Genomic DNA, 15538 nt, shown 5'->3' on the forward strand with positions numbered 1-15538 from the left:
ACCACAATCCATTGTGCCATTAGAGTGGTACATTTGGAACAAGACTTGAACAAATTGAAAATACATTAGTAAATTATAAAATAATTTAATAGTAAGTCTAAACTCCCATGCCTTACCTACTTCTACTGCACCATTGCCTTTCCCTAAACCTATGTCTATATCATCGTGAGAGTTTTGTTTAACTAGCTAATGAGGGAAAAAAGAATTCTACCTCAGTTCCCAAAAGTGTTGGATTACATAGTGACATGGTTTGGAAGTGGACTGCTGCTATATTACAGGCTCACTTGGTGATGGCTCTCCAAGATCTAATTATCCCCTTTGAATGTAGAAACAGGTAGCCTGAGATGTAGACATTTACTCTTAGACAGTGGTGAATTGTTCCTCTGAGTGATCAAGCTCCTAAAAAGAACAAACCCGGTAGAGCTGGAACAGGAGGAATGTGAAAGAGGTATATAGGTGGACCTCCAGAAATTGATTCAAAGTGTATAGATCTTTGTGTTTCACTTTAATCCTCACCATAAAGCATCTACATCAGAGGTGGGTCTCAAAAGTTACAAGGACAACTCATCCTATGGCTATCCTCCTGCTTCTCTCCTTGGCCACTGCAGTGAATGTGCAATGAGCCCATGAGCAGCATGCCCATCATAGGAGGGAGGAAAGATATACATGGGCTCAACAACAGGGACTTGCACTCAACAAAAATGGTCTAGTTAGTGAATATCTGAGCCCCAACAAACCAAAAGTAGAGAACAACATTGAGCTCTTAAAATGGTACCATTCCTTGGGGACACCATCCAAGGCAATTGGCAGCAGGCTGACTACATCAAAAGCTTTCCCCTTGGAGGGGAAGTGCTTTATCCTTCCTGGAATTGTAATATATGTATTTTGAATATGGGGTTTGCCATTTTTGCCCATGGTGCCTTTAGAGCCTTCACCATCCAAGGACTCATGGAATGCTATATTCATTGGTGTAATATCTTGCATAATATTGCCTCAGACCACGGAACCCACTTAATAAGAAAGATGTGTCAACAGGCTCATCTGACCCCATTACCAAGATGTATCCAGTCCAACAGAATGACTGAATGGTGTTGGCTAGAGGATACTGCCCTCTAAGATGTGGTATAAGCCTTGAACCAATGATGTAAACCAAAATGGAGTGGCCCCTCTCACTATTAAACCTACTTGTGGAATTTATGCTAACTGTATTTACAAACTTTTGCTCTCCCAATTTAGATATTCTGGTTACTGGAAGAGAATTGCTCCTGCAAATGACACAGAAAGATTTCAATTAATTAGCTGTGACTGCCATCTAATGTCAGTAGAGCATCTGGCAAACAAGGGAAGTTATGTACTGAATGCAGGAATTGATCTTAATTACCATGGGAAACTAGGGTTTCACATACACAATAAGGGCAGGGAAGAATATGTTTGGAACCCATGGAATTTACTCGACAGTCTTTTAGTACTTTTATGCATGCTAATGGCTGTCAGTAGACACTAAAACAATCAGAATCCAACAAAAGAAGGGTAAATAAGACATAGAAGGTTCTGGGATAGTAGTCTCTGTAACCAAACCATAAAAACAATCTAGACTAAATTCAAAGAGTGAGGGGAATCAAAAATGGCCTGTGAGGGAGAGACATGATGAATATTACTTACACTCAGAGGGCTAACTAGAGCAGTGGACACTGTAATAAATTTCACTAACCTCCTTGCCTTAGTCTTCTAGATCACAATTGGCCCCCTTCTTGACCTCTCATTTTGAGGAAGTATTGAAGTGGTTTAATTTTCCCAGGAAAAAAAAGGGGGAGGCAACATATTAATGTTTGGGAGTCAGGATCCCTGAATTACCTTCTGGAGGAGAGTTACTCATTAATCATCCACACTTGCCTGTTGTTACCTTAGTGGATTTAAGCTTCTAGTGAATTCGAGCTGTCATACACTTTTGGGTCTATTCATTACAGCAGTTTGGCATACCCTAATTAACATAAGAAGAATAAAAAAGTTTGGGGATATATCATTTTCACCTATAAAACGGGCATAGCTCAAGAAGTGTCATAATGTGCTCTCATACATTGATGGTGAGTTGTATATTGGTAAAAGTTTTATGGAGGGAAATTTGGCACTATCAATCAAATTTAGAAATGGACAGTCTTTGACCTAACAAATCCACCTCTAACAATTTATCCTTCATATATCTTGAAAATGTGTAGAGTAATATATGTATATGGTTATTTGTTGCACCATTATTTATAAGAGCAAAGGTAGAAAACGACCTGAATGTCTATCACTATCAGACTACTAAGTGGCTATTTTCAAAATGAGGCAGATATTTATGTTCAGATATGAAAACTTATAAGATGTATAGTTAGGAAAAAGCAAAGTGTATAGCACACTGTGATTTGTGTTCATAAGAGAGAGCTATTCAGATGATAGATGGAGATAGATTGGTTTTGCTTGTATATTTATAGAATATTTCCAGATGGATACCCAAAAAGTACTAAAGGTAGTTACTTCTTCAAAGGTACACATGGTAGCTGTAAGTTTGGGTTGAGAGAGAGAGAGACTTTCTACTGTAATGCACCTTTTGAATTTTTTGTCATGAAAATATATTAAATATTCAAAACAAATTGAATTAAAATAATAAATCAAAAAAGTGTGGAGAAAAATAAATGAGAATATAACCATTTTAATGATTTCTTGAGGACCTGGACTCACATAAAATGATCCTTGTTTTCCTATTTTAGAATTTCCAGAGATGTAAGACAGGCTCTCGCGAAAACATTCAAGCTGATGATGATGCCAAATCAGCGGCTAGAATATGCATCTGGAATTCAGACCATATCAATCCTCCTTGCCCACCCCTCACCCTATCCTTCAAGTAGGGCCTTTTCTCACCGGCCTCTCTTCCTCTTATGTGCTAAATCAGAATATTGGGCTTGCCTTTCATTGACATATCGCCCCTATGTCTATATTAATCAAATGAATTTTGATTATTTTGAAAGCACTTTATAGAAAGACTACTTTGTTGAAGGTTATGTTAGAATCTAAATACTCTGTCCTATGCTCTTGTACTGATATGACTTCAAAATTCTGTATACTTATATTCTTCACATTTTGGGGAAATTATTATATTGTAGATCAAACTAAAATACTTTGGGAATCAAAACTGACTACAAGAAGTTCAGAAGAAAGGCTTAGTTGGAAGTGAATACATAAAACTTGCAGCCCGGACACTCAGGACAAGAGGAGCCATGACTACATGACCACAGAGGACGTTTTCTATCACACGCCTGGCTCTTGGAGGAGGGGAGGGTTGCCTTGGCTGAAGGAAGTAACCACTGGACTAACTCTAGACCAGGGAGTGACCAAATATGGGATTCTGCTTAAAAACAAAAAAAGGATCCTGGAAGTTGTGTTTAAGTTAAACCATTAAATACCTTCCTCTCTCCTCAATGAGCAGATGTGAGGCAGCATCACCTGTCTCTGGCAGACTAAGCCACTAAGTCAGTTCCAGAAAACAATTCAGTTATAAAAGCAATAAATATACAAAATGTCAAAACAATAAACCCTACCAGCTATGTGTGCAATCCACAGAAAAGAACAAAACTTTACCTAAGGACAGACAGATGTTTAATAAACAAAGACAGATATCATGTTCTTGACAGGACAGTTTGTGTCAATTTCCCTAACAAAATACATAGATTTGGTGATGCTTTTATTTAAATATTGATACAATAATTTTATTAATAAAATGTTTCTATTTTTTTCAAAAATAATAAATGTAAAAAATAATTATTAATAAGAAAAATGGAGTTGCTCTAACAGATGTTTACAAATTATTATGAAGCTAAACATGTTCATACTGCTACAAAAAGAACCAACTCTGGAGTAAAATTGACTGCACAGAAACAGAGCCTAATTTTTGTTAAGATTAATGAGACTGAGAAATTTATTTACTATATTTTTAGGAATCTACTATCCCTTTGAGACAATTTTGGGATGGAAGATAGAAACACATTTCTAAGACGCTTTTGTGTTGTAAGTTATGTTCTTCACTTCTCCATGGCACAGCAGGGCCCACTCCACTCTTCGGGAGTCAGTCTTGGTTTGTGGGGTGAAGGGCAGTAGCTAATGGAGATTGGAAGTCAGTGGGATGTGAGGGGTCAGGAGACAAGTCTTTTGAGGTATGCTTGATCATCATGGCACCTATAGGTGAAAGGGAGGAAAAAGCAGCACAGTGATGAGGAAACTGGTGAGTGAAAGAATTATAGTGTGAGATTTTTAGGGGAAGAAGATATTTTAGAAGAATTTTAAATCATTTTTCTTGGTGTTAGAAATATAATCCAAATTTTATATTTCTCAAGACAGTGTAATAAAGGTTCAAATTGTTTTTAATTACGTAGTAAGCAATTTAACTCTTACTTCTTTAAAAGAACGCCACACTGGGAGTACTTTCAAGGACAGAGAAAGTTATCCTGCCTTCATGTGGGATAAATTAAGAATGTAGTATATAATAAAAGTAAATTTTTTATTTAGTAGAATGAGGGAAACTTACTAAAACTGGTAGTGGGTCAATCGATTGGTTAATCACTTGGAAAGTAAAAAGAGCCCATACATTAACACTCACATGGATGGTATTAAGATTGATTAAAATTTCAAACGTAAAATAAGAAACTCAAAATACAGAAAAAAATAAGTGAATATTTATTTCATTAAAAGGTGGCGGGATGATTTAAAATAACAAAACAGAGGAAGAAACTGTAGAGAAAAAACATTGTTATGCCATATTAAAAAAAACTTTGTATTTAAAAATCATCATACACACAGCCACAAGTTATATGAAAAATCAAGAACTAATATGTGAATGGTATATTGATTACTAAGCATTCCAGTTATGTAAAAAAAAATGCTTAAGATGTAGAGTGTAAAACTTAAGTGAGAAAAAGATATTGTACCAGTTTTCTACCACTGCCATAACATGTTAGTACAAACTTAGCAACTTAAAAGCCATTTATTATCTCAATTTTCTATGTCAGAAGTGTAGGTGGGCTCATACTAGGCTCTCTCCTTAAGGTCTCACAAGACTGAAGTCACAAGCTGGGTTTGCAGTTCTCATCTGAGGATTGGGATCCTCTTCCAAGCTTGCTGGCTATAGGCAGAATTCATTTCCTTGTATGAATTGAGTCCTGTCTTCAGGCCAGCTGTCAGCCAGGAGTCACTCTCAGCTCCTAGAGGCCCCTCTCGGATCCCTGCCATGTGGCCCTCTCCACATTCAAAGTCAGTAACAGAGCATTTCCCTCACAGTGAAGCTCCCTCTTCAGGATGAGTTCAGTCTCTTAAGGGCTCAGTTTTCAGACCATGCTCACTCAGAACAATCTTCGTTTCTTAATGTCAGCAGTCATTTTGTACTAGAGTTCAACCATTCCCTTATACTCCTTAGAAAATGAATAGGCTCCCAGACAACTAGGAGGCATATGGGCACATTTCCCCTACCTCCAGCCCTATTTCTAGTATACCATGGATCTTTTGGTTGACCAGAAGCCATGAGAATCAGCTACTCACCAATGGGTCTGGAGTCATCATTCATTTTCATTGATTAAAGACAGGAGCAGGGACACAGCTGGGCTATAAATGATGTTCGTTTGACTCTGATGTTCATTTTATCCCTTCACATGCCACCTATCTCCTGAATTTTCCATTGGGGAAACATATTAAGCCACTGACATTTATGTTCACTTCTTTCTTGCAATACCTGTTTGTTCTGGGGCACCCCTGGTTTAGGACCAACGACCTGATTGTGACTTGGAGTTCTGAAGTGATGTCTGTGCCCTCATCCTACTGATCCCATCACCTTCCCATTTGAGATTAGGGTAATCTTGTAGAATCAAGGGTAGGACACCCTGGAAGATACACACAACGTGCAAAGAGGCATCTTACAGATGCTTCGCTTACCCCAAACTCTGACATTTAAAGCTAACATTCAATCTAAGATTCAAATAAAGACATTGACAACAAAGAGACTTTACAGAGCTGTTTTCAAGGATATATTGGTTTCCTCTCCAGCCATGAGGAGTAGAGGTAAGGCAGCATCACTTGTCTCTAGTAGACTAAGTCACTGAAAAAGCCAACAAGAAGCATAAAGCTTTAATTACGGGGAAATACAGCATAAAATAAACATATCAAGAAATGTGTAGAGTCACTAGGAATTACAAACATCTGTGAAGTCATGTAGTAAAAGAGTTAATGGAAAGAGTCACATATTCTAAGATTTAAAGCAACAATCAAAGTCCACTGGACGTTAAAGAGTTGACCATGTGAATCTAAAAGACCATCAGCAAGGATAGATGGGCAAGAAATGACCACAACACTTACCTTTTCTGTCACGACACTTATCTATTCATTTTATAATTAACTTTCTAATATACTTTACTTTTTATTTTTTCTGTGATTATTCCTTTTATCATAGAATGTTTTCTTGCTATGTGGAGGCAATTGTTACACAAATACTTCAGAAGTTTCTAAATATATAGTTTGGGAATATAACAGAGCTATTTTCTAGCAACATAATCAGGGCAACAATGGAAAGAGGGTCATTGAAATACAATGGAATGTCCTAGTCCACACTCCTGACCCCTTTGATACACACAGACTCTCAGCAGCCACAACATTGATTGATAACAAAGAGCTCTTCTACAGATAGGAGGCAGCATCACCTGCCTCTGAAAGATTAAACCACTAAGAAGGCATATGAGAAAAATATATTTGCAGAAAATTTTCTATTCATAATAGAAAAAAGGTAAAATATCAAGAAATGAATTTAAATATATAAGTAGAATCATGAAAAAAATAGGAAATTTAATAAAGGTCCATAAAAAGTTTTAGTAAATGGAGCAATATCCCCTGTTTCTAGATGGGATTCTAGACACACTTTCTCTGTTTTTTTTTTTTTTTACAGTTTTATTGATATATATTTGACATACAATAAAATGTTCATATTTAAAGTGTATAATTTCATGAGCTTTAATGCATGTACACACCTACAAGGCCATCACCACAATCAAGACAGTGAATATAGCATCATTCCTGAAATTTCTTTATGATGCTTTGTAAACCACCCCCACTCCTAATCCCCAAGCAATCACTACACTTCTTCCTGTCAGTTAGCTGGTATTTCCTAAATTTTTTTTAAAAATTAGTTTGTATTTTCTGTAATTTTATATAAAGAGGGTCATACAAGAATTTTTTTTGTTTTCTTTTCATTCAGCATAATTATTTTGAGGTTCAACCATATTGATGCACATATAAATGATTTTTTCTCTTTTATTGTTGAGTAGTATTTCATTGTATATTTAAATACACCACAATTTCTTTATCTACTCACCCACTGATGGCCACTTGGGGCTGTTTCCAGTTTTTGGCTATTACAAGCAAATCTTCTATGAACCTTCTGTACCAGTCTTTTCATGAACACATATTTCCTTTCCTCTTAGGCATATACCTGGGAAGGAAATACTTTAAAAATATGGTATTTTTTTGTTTACCTTTTTAAAAAGTTGCCAAACTGTTTTCCAAAGTGATTTGGGTATCATTTTATATTCCTGCTAGCAGTGTAAGAGAATTCTAGTTGTTTCACATCCTTGCCAACACTTGGTATGGTCAGTCTTTTTAATTTTGGTCATTCCAATGAGAATGTAATGACCTTGCAGTATGAATTTAATTTGTGTTTCTATAATGGCTTATGATGTTAAGCATCTTTTTAAGTATTTATTTGCCATTTGTATATCTTCTATGATGGAAGTGTTTGTTCAAATTTTTTGACCATTTTTAATTGGGTTGTTTTTCCTCTTATTAATAAATTGTAAGTATTCTTTATATATTAAAGATAAAATTTATTTGTCTGATGTTTGTAAATATCTTTCTCACTCTGTGGCTTGTCTTTTTATTTTTCTAACAGTATGGTTGGAAGACAAAAGTACTTAATTTTGATATAGTCCAAGTAATTTACCTTTTATTTTACAGTTTATGCTTTTTGTTAGTTGGTTATGAAATTTTTGCCATATCTGAAGGCACTTAGATTTTCTCCTATGACATTTTATTGAAGTTTTATAGTTTTCACTGTTGTGTTTAGGGTTTTGATCCACTTTGAGTTAATTTTTGTATGGTAGTAAATTTGCATTGTTGTTACTGATTAAGCTCTTTCTGTCAGCTTCCTAAGGGCAGGGTCTGGGTGGATATCTCTGTGTTCTCAGCACTTATAATGCCTGGTGTCTATTAAGTGTGAGATAAGGGTCTAGGTTCAATCATTTGTGTATAGATATCCAGCTGTCTCAGCACCATTTGTTAAAAAGATTATCATTCCCTATTGAATTACCTAGGCACCTTTGTCAATAGTTGCTTTTATAAGTAGAGATCTATTTCAGGAATCTCTAGTCTGTTCATTTGTCAACATATCTATCTTTACACTACTGCCACACTGTCTTGATGTAGCTACATAAAAACATCTTAAAATAGGTAGTATAAACCCTCCAACTTTACCCTTCTTTTTCAAAACAATTTTTGCTATTCTATGTCTTTTGCATTTCCATATAAATGTAAGAATAAGCTTGTCAATCTCTTCAATAAAGCCTTATGGATTTGGATTGCAAATTGTGTCAAAGCTGCACATCAACTAGGGCAGAATTGATATGTTAATAACATTGATTCTTCCAGTCTTTGAACATGGCCTATGTCTCCATTTATTTAGATATTCTTTAATTTCTCTCAGCATATATTGTAGTTTTCAATATATGAGTTGTGTACCTCTTTTGTCAAGTTTATCCCTAAGTATTTTATACGTTTGATGCTATTGTGAATGAAAATTATAAATTTCAATTTTTCATTGCTCATTGCAAGTAAATAGAAATAAAATTGATCATATTAATTGAACTTGCATCCTGTAACGTTGCTAGACTCACTTTTTCCTTAATTCCAGTTCTAAGATGTTCTATTATAAGGATTGACAAACTACGGCCAATGGGCCAAATTCACAGCCACCTGTTTTTGTACAATCTATGGGCTAAGAATAATTTTTACATTTTTAAACGGTTACATTTGGGATGGTTGTATATGTAAATAATATCCCTCATTTTGTCTCTTAGACACAGAGCCTAAAATGTTCACTCTTTGGCCCTTCACAGAAAAAGCCAATCCTCGTTTTATATTGTCAATCATGTTATCTGTGATAGACAGTTTCATTTTGTCCTTTCCCATTGACATGTCTCTTATTTTTTTGTCTTGCTTTTTGCTCTGGATAAAACCTTCAGTATTATATTGACTAGGAGTGGTGAGAGCAGAAATTTTTGCCTTGGTCTCAATCTCAGAGGAAAGCATTCATTCTTTCACCATTAAGCTTGATGTTAGCAGTAGATTTTTCTTAGATGCCCTTTGTCAGCTTGAGAAAGTTTCCTATTCTTACCTTGCTGAGAATTCCTATTATGAATAGGAGTTGGAATTTGTTAAATATATTTTTGCATCAATTGAGCTGATAATTTTTGGGTGTGTTGTTTTTCTGATGAATTACATTGACTGATTTTTGAAAGCTAAAGCAATCTTGCATTCCTTGTTTACATTCCACTTGGTCATGCTGCAGTATTCTTTTTTTATATTGTTTGATTTGATTTGTTAAAGTTTTATTAAGAATTTTTGCATCTATGCTCATGAGGGATATTGGTCTGTAGTTTTCTCTTCCTGTAACGTCTTTGATTTCGGTATAAGGATAATGGTGGTATCATAGAATAAGTTCCTCTTCTGTTTGCTGGAATGTTTATGGAATGGTGTCATGTTATCCTTAAATGCTTGAAAGAATTTGCCAGTGAAAACACCTGGGCCTGGAATTAACTTTGTGGGAAGGTTTTAAGCTACGAATTCAATTTCTTTATTAGAAATAGTATAGGTCTGTTTCAGGTCATTCCATTTTCCTGAATGATCTTTCATAATATGTATATTTCAAGGAGTTTTCCCATTTCATCTAAGTGGCCCAATTTATAAAGTTTTTCTGTATTCTTTTGTTGTAATTTTCATTTCTACACAATCTGTAGTGATATCCTTTCTTTCATTCTTGATATTGGCAAATTGAGCTTTCTCTCTTTCTTTCCCATTCAGTCTCACTAGATGTTTATCAATTTTAGAGGCCTTCCCAAAGAATTATATTTTTGTTTCATTGATTTTTTCAATTTGTTTTCTATTTTCATAACATTGATTCCTTCTCTGATTTTTATTATTTCCTTTCTATGGCTTAATTTGGGCTTAAGTTGCTATTCGATTTTCCAGTTTCTTAAGGTAGAATCTTAGTCCATTTGAGATATTTCCTCATTTCTAGTATAAGCATTTAATGCTATAATTGTCCATTGAAACGCTGTTTTAGATGTATTACATAAATTGTGATATATTAGATTTTATTTTATTCATCTCCAAATGCTTTCTAAATCCTCTTCTGATTTCTCCTCTGACCCATGTTTTATTTAAAAGAAGAATGTTTTTAGTTTACAGATATTTGGTAATATATTTTTACATTGATTTCTAATTTAATTTCATTTTGGTCAGTGAACAAACTTTATATGATTTTCATACTTATAAATTCACTGATCCTTAGATTCCCACTCCCCTCCCCCAAAAAAAGCATTTGACGTAATTCCAAGCCTATTCATGTTAAAGTCACCTAATAAAATAGGAATATATGGAAAGTTTCTCTGTGTGTAAGTTTATTGGAGTAAAGGGAAGGCGCAAAGGGCTCCTATTTTATGAAAATATATCTCTATTGTTTAATTTTTAAACTATGTACACATATCCTCATAATTTTAAAATATAAATTATAAAATAAAATATCACTCGTGCTGATATATCAAGAATGCATTAGATAATGGCAGAGGATATTGAAAGCTCAGTGTGAAAAGGATAGTGGCTTGCACTGGCAGTGATGATTATTTTTAAGCATGCAGTTTTACAGTAGCAATCTCTTACCTGTTAGAACCTGTAAAAGACTGAGCTCCTTGGTCTTCAAGCAAAAGTACGCTTTAAGTCCTGCTCCATTTCATGCTTCTTTGCTTCTCAAACATCCAAAACCCATGTCTCAGGTTGCATCATATTTTGGAAACATGGGAGGAATAGTCAGGAAAATAAGTGCTGGCCGGGTCACCACTCTCTAAGAAGGAGTGCTGGCCTTTCTCAGTCCGGAAGTGTGAAAAGTGAGAGGAAGAACGGAAAGCCTCAGCTCGCAGTGAATTTCTAAAGTGCACTGTCTCCCCCTGCTGGTGTCCACACCCAGTTAATAGTCTTACAGCTGTCAATATCCAATATCCTGGCACACTAAGAAAGACTTTGAACTTCCAGTAGAATCAAAGTGCTTTAACAGTTTTACATCAAAAGAAAATCAAAATATAGCTCGAAAATTTTTGAAATGTGATTTAGTTCTCTGAGGGTGTGGCAAGGATAATTTTGCCACACAGAGCAAGTTTTAAAATAACACACTCATTAGCGATCCCTTTCCCCAGTATATACTCCACATGGTCTGCTCAGATTTCCTTCTCTCTCCCTTTTCTCTCTTCCATCTCCCAACCCCCAATCTCCTCTCTTATTCTGCCTTTCCTGCAACACCCAGCTTCTTGCATTCAGATAACCTCCTTGGTTTCCCATTGTTTTGGGCTTATATTTCAGGTAAGACATCTGTTTCCTGCCTGGTTCTTGTCCTTCTATGCATAAACTGTTTGTTGGTTAGCTTGCTCTTTTCCTTTCTCAAAGCTTTGAGAGCAACTTTTTGTTGTGATTATTTGTTTTTCTTTTCTTTCTGATCTTGCAGTCAGAAAAACCTCATCAATATAAATATGACTATTTGTATATTTTCATTATTTCTGCTTGATGCCTTTAAACTGTATGAATCTTATCCATCCAAAGACTAAAGTCTTCCCTCAGCTCAGGAAAAGGTCTTCTATTATTTCTTTCATTAAACTCTCTTCTACACCTATTATGCAGCAATTGGAGGTTGCTATATAGAACTTCCTCAATATATTTTCTCAATTTTATGTGACTCCATGTAGCTAGAACAAGGATCCAGTTTTTCTTTATTCTCTGTCTCCCATCCACCTATATTTTTATGACTACAGGACCATTACCTGAGTCTAATGGAGTGAATCCCCAAAAAAATCCACGGAGACATGTAAACTTTTTAAGAAATACTGTTGCCTGGACTAAAACAGAGATAGTACAAAATAAAAGGAGGCTATCAGACTCTCAAGTTTCACTGGCAGGAAGCAGTCTGATAAAACTACTCAGATGCAAACAATGCTACCTTCCATGAAAAACTACGGATGACCAGGAAGCCAGAACCAAGAATCATAGAGAGAGCAAAGAGCCACCAAGGATTAGTCAGGGAAATAAGAGTTGGCAGGGTTGTCAAGCTTTAGGAAGGAATGCTGGCCTTTCCCAATCCAGACCTGTGAAAGTGAGAGAGTGGGTTATTCCCAGTCCATGAAATCTAATCAAGGAACTCAGGCTGGAGTTTTCCCAACTGGAATTCAGAACTGCCATGCACCAGTGCCTCCTTTTTACTTTCCATTTTCCCTCTTTTTGAACTAGAATATTTATAGTAGTTATCCTATTCCTGTCCCACAATTGTAAGTTGGGTGTATTGGAGGCAGATAACTTGTCTCTAGTTACACAGGTTCACAGATGGAGAGGAATTCTACTCCAGGAGTTGTACTTAATGAATCACAACCAGGATCCCTATCTTCACCTAGACCTGATTTAGACAATGATATTTTGGGCTATGAGCTGATTCTGTAATTGAATGAAACTTTTGGGGAACTTAGGTTGGAATGGATGTATTTTGCCTGTGGGAGGGACATGAATCATTGGGAGCCAGAGGGTGGACACACTCTAAGATGACCCACAATGACTCATGTCCTTGTATAACCTCCTCCATGGAAAGTTAATGTGACCTGTGACTTGCTTCTAATCAGTATAATAAGGCAAAGGTGACAGATGTCAAGTCCTTGAATAGGTTATGCTGTATGCCAAATGTGATAGGATGACATTTCCTTTATTAGGATATTATAGGGCAAAGCTGATGGTGTGTCAATCATAATTACATTTTGTTGTATAAGACTTCATTTTAGCCTGCTGGAGTGAAAGACCCTTCTTTGCTGGCTTTGAAGTAAACTCCATATTGTCAGAGGGCCTGTTAGAGGGCAATGTAGCAGGAACTGCTGGTGACTTCTAGGAGTTCAGAGTGGCCCCTGACCAGCAGCCTTCAGGAAACAGGGACCTCAGTGTTGCCATATTGAGTAGATGAATTCTGTCAACAACCTGAATGAGCTTGGAAGTGGATTTGTCCCCACTCAAGCCTCCAGTTAGGAAAACAACTTAATTGCAGCCTGTGAGACCCCATGCAGAAGAACCAGTTAAGTTATGACTGGACTTCTGACCCACGGAAACTATGGGAAAATTAATATGTGTTATTTTAACCTGCTATTTGTGGTAATCTCTTACGCAGCAGTAGAAAACCGGTAGAATCACTGATACCTGTTTGCCTGTTTTATTTCATTGTCATTCTCTTGACTCTTTTTATGCCATTTTGCAATGCCTCTAGTTGTGTTTTAATTTGAATATGTTATCCATTTGTAATTTAATCTTCACTTCTAGTATGAGCTTGTCTTTTTTTAATTATTATTTTCTTTCTTGAGTTCAGTTAACTCTCATTTCATGACTTCCTATTTTCTTTCCATTTAATTCCTGGGTCTTTATTTTCTAATTTGAATTGTTTTTCAATTCATGAAGGTCTGATTCAGTTTGGGGCATAGTGTTACAGTTCTCTTCTGTTTCACTGATGTTGATGATGTTCTTTTTCTCAGTCTTGTTTTGGAGAAAATATGCATCGTCTGACAGAAGCTTTAACGGATCACATCTGCAGTTTTGTGTTCATTCTGGAATATTTATTTTCCTGGACCAGCAAAAACAGTTGTATGTGGATCAGTGTAAGAATGCTTGTGGCTTACTAGGTTTCTTAATTCAAGATCACCCTCTACTGTTAATACAGTGAAGTGTAGTTTTATCAATAACAGGAATCTTTGGGGAAGAGAAGAGGTTGATAGATTTTCTGACTTTGTGACTCTCTTTTGCTTCTGAAAGTAATTTAATTCTCTCCACTTGCTTCCTTTTTCCCTTTACTACCATGCTTCTTAGGGAGCCTCCAAGATTTGTCACCTCTTCACTCCCCATACAAACTCCTTCCCAAGACAATACCCTCTGATTTTCTGCATGTTCAAGTTCCTTTATTTGGACTCCATAGCAATCAGTGCACTTGTATACTATGTCTCAGACTTGCTTTCTTAATTCTCTCACTCAGAAAAGATTATTTTTTTGCAGAATGATTTTCTCTCTGCCCATTCCCCCTAGTCCCTACTCCACCCTTTTCTTTTCCAGTCATTCTGGCCATTCAGACATGATCTCCAAATTTGGCTTTGCTAGACTTGAATATTTATTTCCCTGCTTATGTGTTAATCAAAGGTATTTTCTGTCTTCTAGTTACACGTGGCTGGAGTTTACACATGATTTTCTTGTCTGTCTTAGAGCATAAATCATAATAGTACAGTTGGATGACTGTTAACAAAGTAAACACATTAACTGGACCAAGATTCACATCAAGAAATGGAATATTTACCTCAAATTCAGAAGTCCCCTCATGCCACCTTCTAGTGACTTCCTCCCCGAGGACAGTACTATTCTGACTGTTAGTTACATGGATTAATATTCCCTGTTTTGAATATTATATAAATGAGTCATACACTATGGCATCATAGTATATGTCATTTGCTTCTGGCATCTTTCACCTAAAAATATGTTTGTGAGATTCATCCATGTTGTTGCAAGACTAGTGCCTTTATTCTTATAAAATAAATACTTATTGTATACATATTACTGAATTTATTTACATATTTTACTCTTGTATATTTTGTAGTCTCCAGTTTGTGTTTATCATTACTCATTACATTATAATCATTCTTTTATATGCTTTTTGGTGATCATATAAACACAATTCTTTTGGGTATGTATCTACTACTGGAATCACTAGGTCTTAGGGTATGCACATGTTCAGCTTTAGTAGATTCTGCTAAGGAGAACTTTTTAAAAATATTTGTACCAATTTACACAACCACAAATAGTATATAAGAATTCTAGGGGTGACATCAGTGTCATGGGGGACTGAGTTGTTACCTTTGTCTCTTCCCTCTACATTACAACCAGTCAGACATCCACTGAGCAACAGAGAATTCCATACACAGCACAGTAGGATGCCTACAAGATCCATGCATCTATACATCTGAAGTGAGTGGACTGGACCCCCGGGAAGCAGTTGGACTAGAGGAACAGCCGCCTCCCCTCCCCCATCAGCAGCAATCCAGGGTTCAGATCCTCACAACGGCCTGCATGCCTGTCAGTGGTCTTGGTGGGGGGCAGAGAAGGAGGACAAGGCTTGCTTCCTGCCTGACTTCCAGCAGAT

At 36.1% G+C, this 15538-nt stretch overlaps 1 long non-coding RNA gene across 2 annotated transcripts in view; it reads right to left on the bottom strand.

Annotated features, from left to right (window-relative positions):
• LOC139077484 (uncharacterized) overlaps positions 1-11242 on the bottom strand; it is a 157059-nt gene extending 145817 nt beyond the window's left edge. The window contains exons 1-3 of one of the 2 annotated variants that reach the window (XR_011530050.1): positions 11005-11242; positions 7388-7504; positions 3466-6121 (exon numbers count right to left, since the gene is read on the bottom strand). This is a non-coding gene — a long non-coding RNA (uncharacterized lncRNA). Of the gene's footprint in view, positions 1-3465; positions 6122-7387; positions 7505-11004 lie in introns of those variants that run through there. The other variant, XR_011530051.1, reaches the window with a different exon arrangement.
• Between the last annotated feature and the right edge of the window lie 4296 nt (positions 11243-15538).

This window comes from Equus przewalskii, chromosome 19, assembly GCF_037783145.1.
Source record: "Equus przewalskii isolate Varuska chromosome 19, EquPr2, whole genome shotgun sequence".
Taxonomy (NCBI): Eukaryota; Metazoa; Chordata; class Mammalia; order Perissodactyla; family Equidae; genus Equus; species Equus przewalskii.